The sequence below is a fragment of the Gorilla gorilla genome, chromosome 2 (genome assembly GCF_029281585.2).
Source record: "Gorilla gorilla gorilla isolate KB3781 chromosome 2, NHGRI_mGorGor1-v2.1_pri, whole genome shotgun sequence".
NCBI classification, from domain to species: Eukaryota; Metazoa; Chordata; class Mammalia; order Primates; family Hominidae; genus Gorilla; species Gorilla gorilla.
This window is the reverse complement of record NC_086017.1, coordinates 183952603-183962994: the sequence shown is the minus strand read 5'-3', so window position 1 is coordinate 183962994 and position 10392 is coordinate 183952603.

Sequence of the window (10392 nt, the reverse complement as noted above, 5' to 3'; positions counted from 1 at the left end):
TGATTTTTCTAGAAATTTCCTGTTCATGAAATGCAGTGTGAAGGTATCAAAGCTCATATGCAAAGAAACAAATGCAAGTATCTTGGATCCAATGCCTCTGGGCTCTAGTCTGGCTATTAACTGTTAGTGCCTACAGTGGGGCCACGGCAGTGTGCACTTACCTGTATTATTGTGCTATATATGCAACCATCTGGAAAACTATAGCTGCACCAGAGAAAGAGAAATGAAAAAAGAAGACACAGATTATGTTACATTTTTTAAGTGTTATTCAAATCCCAAAAGTGGGTAACTGAAAGGATAACATAAAAATCCAGTGATTTCAAAATTAAAAAGGAGACCTTTTTCTTCTCTTTGTTGATTTCTTTTTCCTCTTGGTCCAGCAGTACTGCTTATCCTTTTATACCATAGAAAATATATCAAGCATAAGAAATTGGTATGATGCTGACAACTGACCTGATTGAAGAATTGCTCTCCCATACCCATCACTTATGTTATCCTCTATCTGCTCCTGGATGGCTTTATACACAGGTGACATTTCGGACCTATGAGGTGTTTGCTCTTGGAGGCTGCAAAATGGGGTAAATCCTATCATATGTAGCATTAGAGCATTTCTGTATAGTGTTTTATGATGGATGTGGTAGCCTCAGGAACTCCAGTTGGATATATAAACAGCCTCTTGTTTGTTATTTTAATTGTGGTCATTATACAAATGTAAATGAAATGTGCACTCTGCTCTTCATCATTTGCATGTAGATTTGGCAAGCAACACTTGAAAAAAAAACACCCAGTTCTTTTATAATCATTACTATTCTCAGACAGTAAAATAACTCTTTCATTTATTCATTCACTTATTCCACAAATATTTACTGAACATATACTATGCACGAGCCAGTGTGAAAAGGTAACAAGCGTGGGATATACAAAAATGCCAAGGAGATAGTGCTTGCTCTCAAAAAGCATATAGTCTAGTGGGAAGAGAAATATAAACAGTTAAATTACAGAACTATCTGTGTGTTGTTGTAAAATTCAAAATCAAATAAAAATCTATGCCAAGAGACCCAAGCAGGCATGTTTAACATAGAAGATGTGCTATTTGAGTTGGATTTTAAAGGATGAGTAGGACATTTCCAAATGGAGAAAGCTCAAAGGAATCCCTGATCAAGGAAAGAGCAAAAGAGATGTATACAGAGGGAACACCATTTTATTTCCGGCCTAAGCAAAATATAATTAAGTAAAGGATATCTACTTTTCATCGCCTCCCCATTCTCTTCCCTAAATCACATAACACAGGCAAAACTCCAGTACAAATAATTTGGAACTTTGCTTCTGTTCCTCTTTAGTGGTATGAACAAAGGTGAGATTTTGTTACTAATAACCACAAAACAGCAACTAACATGCTCTTTTCACACTGTCATCACCCTTGATCTCACAAGTCTTAGGAATTAATCAAACCAAACTTGTTGAGTATTGCAAGTAACTAAGACTTACCCAGGTGAGTAATAAATGGTTAAGCCAGGCCGGGAACACTGGCTCACTCCTGTATTCCCAGCACTTTGGGAGGGCGAGACGGGTGGATCACATGAGGTCAGGTGTTCGAGATCAACCTGGCCAATGTGATGAAACCCTGTCTCTACCAAAAATACAAAAATTAGCTGGGCGTGGTGGCAAGCATCTGTAGTTCCAGCTACTCGGGAGGCTGAGGCGGGAGAATTGCTTGAATCCGGGAGGTGGAGGTTGCAGTGAGCTGAGATTGCGCCACTGCACTCCAACCTGAGTGACAGAGCTAGACTCTGTCTCAAAAAAAAGTAATAATAAAATAAATAATAAACAAAGAAAGAAATATTTAATCCAGGGCAAGAGACATTTTCAAAGGGGTCAGCCAAAATTTCAGGCCACAGGGTCTTCAGCTGTAGTATTGCAAGAACTGGCTGAGCAAATGGCTCCTGCCTTCCTACACCTTATGAACATCTCCAGTGCAGTTATGCCACGGGTCATAGAACAGGGCAACTTCTCAAGGGGTCGATTACTGCCATGGTAATCAAGCTATGTGGTAATCAAGCTTTGTTTTCTAAGAACAAAATGAAAACACATGATCTGGTAAGAAGACCTAATATGTGAATGCAAAAACGTCTTGCCAAACTTTCAAGATGGAAGGGTATAGCAACCATTTCCCCAGGGAGGATCTGCTCTCTGTACCAGTTGCTATGGTTTGAATACTCCCTCTAAAACTTATGTTAACATTTATTACCATTGTGATGGTATTAAGAGATGGGACATTTAAGAGGTGATTAGGCCATGACCCCCATAAACGTATTACTGCTTTTCTCTTGGGAAGGAATTGATTATCTTGGGAGTCTGGCCTCTTTCTTCCCTCTGTCTTGTGTACTCACTTCTGCCTTCTGCCATGGGATAAGGCCCTTGCCAGATGCCAGCACCATGCTCTGAGACTTGTCAACCTTCAGAATCAGAAGCCAAATAAAACTCTGTTCATTACAAATTACTTTGTCTGTAGTATTCTGTTATAGCAGCAGAAAACAAGCTAAGACACATCAGCACTGTGCAATAAAAATGTAATGAGTCATCACGAAGGTGAACCACATATACAATTTTTAATTTTTATAGCAACATTTAAAAAGTTAAAAAAGATACAATTTTGATAATATATTTTATGTAGTCTAATCTATCCAAAATATCATAATTTTTTAATGTAAGCATAATTTTAAAGTATTAATGAGACATTAATGACTGTTTAACATTGAGTACCTGTTTTTCATTTACAGTACATCTCAATTTGGACTAGCCGCATTGCAAGTGCCCAACCGTCACATATATCTAGCAGCTGTGGTATCAGACAGTACAGGTCTGTACAAAAGCATCTATCTGTGTTCCTCCCTTCCCTGAACCACTCTGCATTGGTAGTCATCTCCAAATAATCAAAGGGCTAGCCAGTGTTAATCAAGACTCTGGCTCAAGATATATGATAAATCTCCTTTGTTCTCTCATTTATTCACTTCGCAAACATTGGTTCAGCAATTATTATCATGTACCAAGTAATGTGCTTCCTGTGGTAACACGAAATAAAGCTGGATCTATACTTTCACAGTGTAGTTGAGGAGAAACAAGTCAGACTATAATAATACGATGTCTTGAGTTATTTGACAGTGTGTGCACAGGGGGCCTCAGAAGCCCAGAGGCAAATCAGGGAATGAACAGAGAATGGAGGGAAGCTGGAAAATCACTCACTGCAGGACTAGTGAAAGTCCTCAAAGAGTTCAAGTTTTAGAAGTTCTAAAAACTATGGCTGTCTCGCAAAATAATGGCCTATCTCAGGGATAGGCAAATTATGCCCGTGAGCCAAATTCAGCCCATCGCCAGTTTTTGTAAATCAAGTTTTATTGTAACACAGTCATACCCATTGACTTACATATCATCCATAGCTGTTTTCCCACATTAGCAGGTTTAGTGGTTACATTAAAATAAAAACCCAAGGGCCTGCAAAACCTAAAATATTTACTGTCTGGCCCTTTGTTGAAAAAGTTTGCTGAGACTGTGATATTTTCATTATAGGAAACATTCAAGTAGAGGCTGGATCTATCCTGGGTATAGAAGGAATATGTTCTTTAAAAGGGAGAATGGTAACCTTTATAGTTCCTTCACTCTGGACAGGTCTGTGATTATAGGCCTGCTGTTCTACGACAAAAACAAGTCATACTCCCTCATTTATATTTGACCGACAGCCCTATTATGGGCAGCATTGCAAGTTGTAGAAAAGGAAGTCATTCCCTATATGACCATGGTTTAGGTAATGCACCTGACTTCTTATATACAGTTTACTGCTGCTCTAAATAATCAAGAAAATAAATTTGTGGCTTCCAGCATCACCAAGCCACTATCATAGGAAATGCTGCAATTAATTCGCAGGAAGTCCAGGGGACAGCAACCTGACCTGCCACTGACTGCATTTCCCAGCAGACTAAAAACCAGGCTTTCCCTCTTGACCACAGATATTAATCATCGGGCAGCCCTTCAACCTTTGTTGTTCTTTACGAGGCTGGATGGTCACTGCAGAGAAGGAAGCCACCTCTGAGATTACCTCTTCAGCAGTCACCATAGCACATTTCTGGTATCACTAGTAGTATGTTGTTCGGCAAATAGTGGAGGCACAGAAGCAAATCACAAAGACTCCGTTTTAAAATGTCTACAAGAGCTACCCCCAACGGCACTTATGTTCATTCCATCCCCTTTTTAAGTGTCTCCTCACTGAATATGTCAAGTCTCAGATGATGCTCAAAGGTGAAGGTAGCTAAAAAGACCCCAAAGCATTTGGGGTAGAAAATTATTTATAGCTGCTGTTTACTTCTCTCCAGCAGTCGCCTTGGAAATACTTACAGGTTTAAAGTAAATCCTCCTTCTTTCCCTCCTGTCCTCATGAAGGGATTCTCTTCCTCCTTGTTTACTATGGCTGCTGTACCAATGAGCTGCACTCCTGCTCTCAGACTTTTGCTGATTCTTGTTATCAGTCTGAAGAAACCGGCTGTTTTAAAAGAAAAGGCAGCGGTGAGGGGGGAACACTCTCCAGCATTGGGTAGTATAAAGGGAGGATCATGTAAGTTATAGCTATCTAAGGCCAGCTGGTGAGAATACTTGGCATTTGTTCTCCCCCACGCCCAGCCCCCAGGCTGAGGGATACCTGCAGCAATAAAAAAATAATAGAAGATTTGCTCCCATGAAGCCTTATTGAAATGCTCCCCTGGAAAGAGTGACTGTAGGTTGGGAGGAGGGGAAACGTTCCATCAGTGGGATTCAGAGTGATGTTCCCTCTTCTAAATTATCCCACAGCACGAATCAGCTGAACCAGTCCATGGCATTTCTCAAATCCTGCTCTACTCTGTTGTCTGCGTGTATGTGTTTCATTCACTCAAACAGTGTCTAAAAATTCCTTAAAGGCATTATAATCCCACATGTTCTTTTGCATACTTCCGGTGGCTCCTAACACAGGGTCTACACCCTGAATTCATTTGAAAACTATTTTTTGATGTACTACTTTTGAGGCCTGTAAGCTAGTTTGAATACATTTTAAGAATTTTAAAGGTTTTAAGAGTAACCAGAACACAGAAGAGAAGGAGCAGACTTTTTAATCCTTCCTCACTGTGACAGCCTCCCAAAGATGTCCAAGTTCTCATCTCCAGAACCCATAAATGTGTTATGTCACATGGTAAGGGAGAATTAATATTGCAGTTGAATTAAGATTGCTAATCTGCTGATATTAAAACAGGAAGATTATCTGAATGGCCTCAATGTAATCACAAGGGTCCTTAAAAATAGAAGCAAGAAGCAGAAGAAGAGTTAGAGTATCCTATGTGAGAAAGCCCTACAGCCATTGCTGGATCCGAAAATGAAATGGGTCCACAAGTCAAGCAACACAAGCAGGCTCCAAGAACTGGAAAAGGCAAAGAAACAGATTGTGCCCCAGAGCTTCCAGAAAGGAATGCAGCCCTGCCAACTTCTTGCTTTTAGCCCAGGTCTGACCTCCAGAACTGTAGGAGGCCATGATTATGTTGTCTTAAGCCACTAAATTAACGGAAATTTGTTACAGAAGCAGTAAAAATCCAAGGCATTCAACTAAGACTTAGGCAAAAAGAAGGAAGTTTAATATTTAAGGCATTTTCTTCCTGATAGATTCTGCCTTCAAGAGAACCGTAAATCCTGTATGACCAGATGGTTTCTATGTAATAAGGACTGAAGAGCCAAGTGACTACAGGGCAAAATCTTCAGCCTCCAAGACCCTTGTATGTTTCAGGCAATACACACTATGGAAGGCAGAACTAGCCTTGTTCTTGTATGGAATGAACAGTTGCTTCTGCAGTATGATTTCATGGGGAAGGATAAGGGTTTCCCCATCTACTTCCCTAGAAATGTCCCTCCCACTTCTCTACTGGGCTCTGAGACCTAGGAAAGTAATATCACAGCAAGCTGAATAGGCTACCATCCCTGCTTTCTGTAAGAAAGTCTTTTATCTGTGGATATCAAGAATCTAGTTTTCACAATGCTATAGTGCCTGGATGACAAAATGTCCGTTGAAAAGTGGTGTCCCCAAACCTGATAAGCAGTGGATGTTAATTGAGATAGGTTAACAGCCCTTGATACTGGCTGGAAACGCAAGGGAACACATGGAGACACAGATGTTTGCCAAGCCAGAGAGGAGAATAGAAAGAATTGGACTCCAAAGACCATTTTTGCTATACTACAATTTTGCTTCCTGTCAACACTTAAAGGGGCAGCCTTCCCAATTCAGTCTGTATCAAGTTGATTAGCCTGAAAGGGCTACAGAAGCTGCCTCCATTCCATTTTCCCAGTGAAATAGGAGCCTCCAGGGTTCTTGAAATTGCTCAGTACCGAGGTACAAGTCTAAAGCATTTATGGGAGTTGGCCTGTAGCCCACTTCTTATGAATACACATAAACACACCTTTTATTGCTCAATAATGCTTTCCCTTTTGCAACTTTTTATGAACCACTAAAAAAAACTGGGGCTTATATTTTAATTTTTTCAGAAAAAAATACAGAAATACCAAATCTTCCCAATGGGAACTTCTCTTGCCTGCTGTCTCAACTAAAAATTATTTGTCAAGAGAGTGGTCAAAGCTTCAGCATTGACAACTCAAGATATTAATTTGGTCCAAATCCAGCTGATTTGCTTTCCAGACTGAGTTGCTGCATTCCTTTTTATGAGCCTTCTCTGGGGTGCTTAAGGTACAATGCAGCAGAATTCATCAGCTCTATATGCCTGTGGGATGTACTCCCCACCAGCTCTGTTGCAAATCAGCATTCTCTCCCATTGGCTCCTATCCAGAAGAACAAAATGCCCTTTCATCCATGCATATCTCTTCATTTCCACTTCCACACCATGAGTCCAAACCTTCATGACCACCTGCCTGGACCAATGCAATAGCTTCCTAACTGGTCTCCCTATCTCTAATATCCACATTCTCCAATTTATGACCACATTGCTGCCAGAGTAATCTTAAAGAAGAGATGCAATCATATTACCCAGTTCAGATGTTTTAATAGTTCTCCCCTTTTCACCAAGTGAAATTCAATCTCCTTAACCTGTCATTTGACTTCAGACCACCTGGCCCCCAATTACCTTTCCAGATGTGTCACTCACATCATGCATTCTGCACTGCTGACACTATGGAAGGTTTGGCATTCTGCAGTGTAGCCCACACATGGATTTACTTTTGGCACTTCACAGTCCTTTGTTTCAAGCCACAAAAACTGATTTTGGCTACCTTAGAAAAATGGGGATATACCGGAAGGATGTGTAGAAATTCACAGAAACTGCAGTGTTAGGCTTAGAAAGCTCAGTTTGGGGTTGGGGGACAAGATCTCAGAGTAACAAAAACTGTGGGACAATCTTTTCAGGGCACAACCAGAGTGAACAAATGAGGGCCACATTATTGCTTTTTTTTTTTTTTTTTTTTTTTTTGCCACTCTGCTCAGATTACAGAGAAAATCCAATTGACCTGGCTTTAGCTAGAGGAAATCAGAGCATCTCTGTAAATAATATTTTGTGAACTTTACCCAATGGATGGAGAGAATTTCCCCAACCGTAAATCAGAGTGTTGGGTATAAAAAACAAATAATAGAGGCTGGGCAGCCAAACGCAAGAAATATCTATGACACATTATCCCCACCTGGAATTCTTGGTTTCTAAATGCCCAAACTCTGCTCTTCCTTCAAGACCCAGTGCAGACACCATTTTGAAGCCTGAGCTCATCTCTCATGTTGCCAGTTCTAGTTCAGAGCATGTTCCTCGCTTCCAGTTCTCTTTACTTTCTGCCTTGTTTTAAAGTTTTTATTATTCTCTTTTTCACTTTGCAATAAGAAAATTTTTATAATGAAAGTCAGCTCCCCTTGTGTCCGGAATTGGTGGGTTCTTGGTCTCACTGACTTCAAGAACGAAGCCGCGGACCCTGGCGGTGAGTGTTACAGTTCTTAAAGGCGGCGTGTCCGGAGTTTGTTCCTTCTGATGTTCGGATGTGTTCGGAGTTTCTTCCTTCTGGTGGGTTCGTGGTCTCGCTGGCTCAGGAGTGAAGCTGCAGACCTTCGCGGTGAGTGTTACAGCTCAGAAAGGCAGTGTGGACCCAAAGAGTGAGCAGCAGCAAGATTTATTGCAAAGAGCAAAAGAACAAAGCTTCCACAGTGTGGAAGGCGACTCGGGTTGCCACTGCTGGCTCGGGCAGCCTGCTTTTATTCTCTTATCTGGCCCCACCCACATCCTGCTGATTCGTAGAGCTGAGTGGTCTGGTTTGACAGGGTGCTGATTGGTGCGTTTACAATCCCTGAGCTACACACAAAGGTTCTCCACCTCCCCACTAGATTAGCTAGATACAGAGTGTGGACACAAAGGTTCTCCAAGTCCCCACAAGAGTAGCTAGATACAGAGTGTGGATTGGTGCATTCACAAACCCTGAGCTAGACACAGGGTGCTGATTGGTGTATTTATAATCCCTGAGCTAGACATAAAGTTTCTCCACGTCCCCACCAGACTCAGGAGCCCAGCTGGCTTCACCCAGTGGATCCCACACCAGGGCTGCAGGTGGAGCTGCCTGCCAGTCCTGCGCCTGCGCCGGCACTCCTCAGCCCTTGGGTGGTCGATGGGACCGGGCGCCATGGAGCAGGGGGCGGCACTCATCCGGGAGGCTCAGGCCGCACAGGAGCCCACGGAGGGGGTGGGAGGCTCAGGCATGGCGGGCTGCAGGTCCCGAGCCCTGCCCTGCGGGAAGGCAGCTAAGGCCCAGCGAGAAATGGAGCACAGCGCCGGTGGGCTGGCACTGCTGGGGAACCCAGTACACCCTCCGCAGCCGCTGGCCCGGGTGCTAAAGCCCCTCATTGCCCGGGGCCGGCAGGGCTGGCCGGCTGCTCCGAGTGCGGGGCCCGCCAAGCCCATGCCCACTGGAAACTCCAGCTGGCCCACAAGCGCCACGCCCAGCCCCGGTTCCCGCTCGCGCCTCTCCCTCCACACCTCCCTGCAAGCTGAGGGAGCAGGCTCCGGCCTTGGCCAGCCCAGAAAGGGGCTCCCACAGTGCAGCGGTGGACTGAAGGGCTCAAGTGCCGCCAAAGTGGGAGCCCAGGCAGAGGAGGCGCCGAGAGCTAGCGAGGGCTGTGAGGACTGCCAGCACGCTGTCACCTCTCACCCTCACTATGCTTCAGTTTCTGGGTCTATAAAAAGGATATAATAACTATTCCATGGGATCATTGTGAGTAGGATTAATAGCTGTACATAATGAAATTAGTTCAGTGCCTGACATGTAGTAAGCTCTCCATATATGTTAGCTGTTGTTATTATCATTTTTACTTAGTTGTCACCATAATCATTATTAATACATAACTCTTTGAGACCAGGAACTGTGATTTATTCATCTTTAGAGACCCCAGTCAAATATTTTGTACACGAAAGCTCTTCGTTACTCCTGGTGAATGAATGACTCAATCAATAAAGCAATCAATCAGTGAAGGAAGAAAAAATTTGGAAGCAGAAATTGAAACTAGGATTTGAGTAAGCCTGCCCTTTCTATTTTTTCCAGACAATAAGGAGGCCTCAACTATAAAAGCAAGGATCATAATAGATGTTCCAGTAAATAGACAAGAATAAGGTCTCACATTGAACATTCATTCCATGGTTCTGAGGCAATTGGAAATAAAGCCCCAGTTCTGTTTGTTCTTTTGCAGCAATAGTCTATGCCTGCAGGAGACTATAAAATTGGAAATGAAAGGAAAGAAGTGATGGAGGGAGGGGGAGAGAGAACATTAATAGGCATTAGTAGGAATTTTAGGGTGGCCCAGGATGATAGGCAACACATACACATACCAGCCCGAGTCCTAGTTCTCTAACTCTGCCAGTGGCCCCCTCAAAAGACATCCTTGTTTGCTGCCACTGCATACAATAGTCATGGATGCTTTTCAGGTGTCACTTGGTTACCATGATGGGTCTGTCATCTATTAATTTATCTAAACCTTCTTCAAATCCATTTATATGTTCAGCCTCTGCTACTTTCCACTTGGATCTTAAAGCTTTGCTTAAGTCTCATCTTGGTGGCCAGGGATAGATGAGGAAAAAGCAAGCCCTTCCAACCGAGAGCTAGAGAAAATTACATTTAAACCTTAGCCATGCCGCTCCCTCAACACTCTTGGACCAGGAATTTGCTCTCCTTCCTTCACTTTGATCCATTTAAAATTGACATAATAATCTCAGATGAGTGCATTAAAGGTTAATTAGATTTTAACATTTTCGTGCCACTCAGAATATGATGAAGATTATACAAATGTTACATCACATTATAGATCCTGGATAAGAATCCTTTTTTAATTTGACTAAATTTATATTTCTA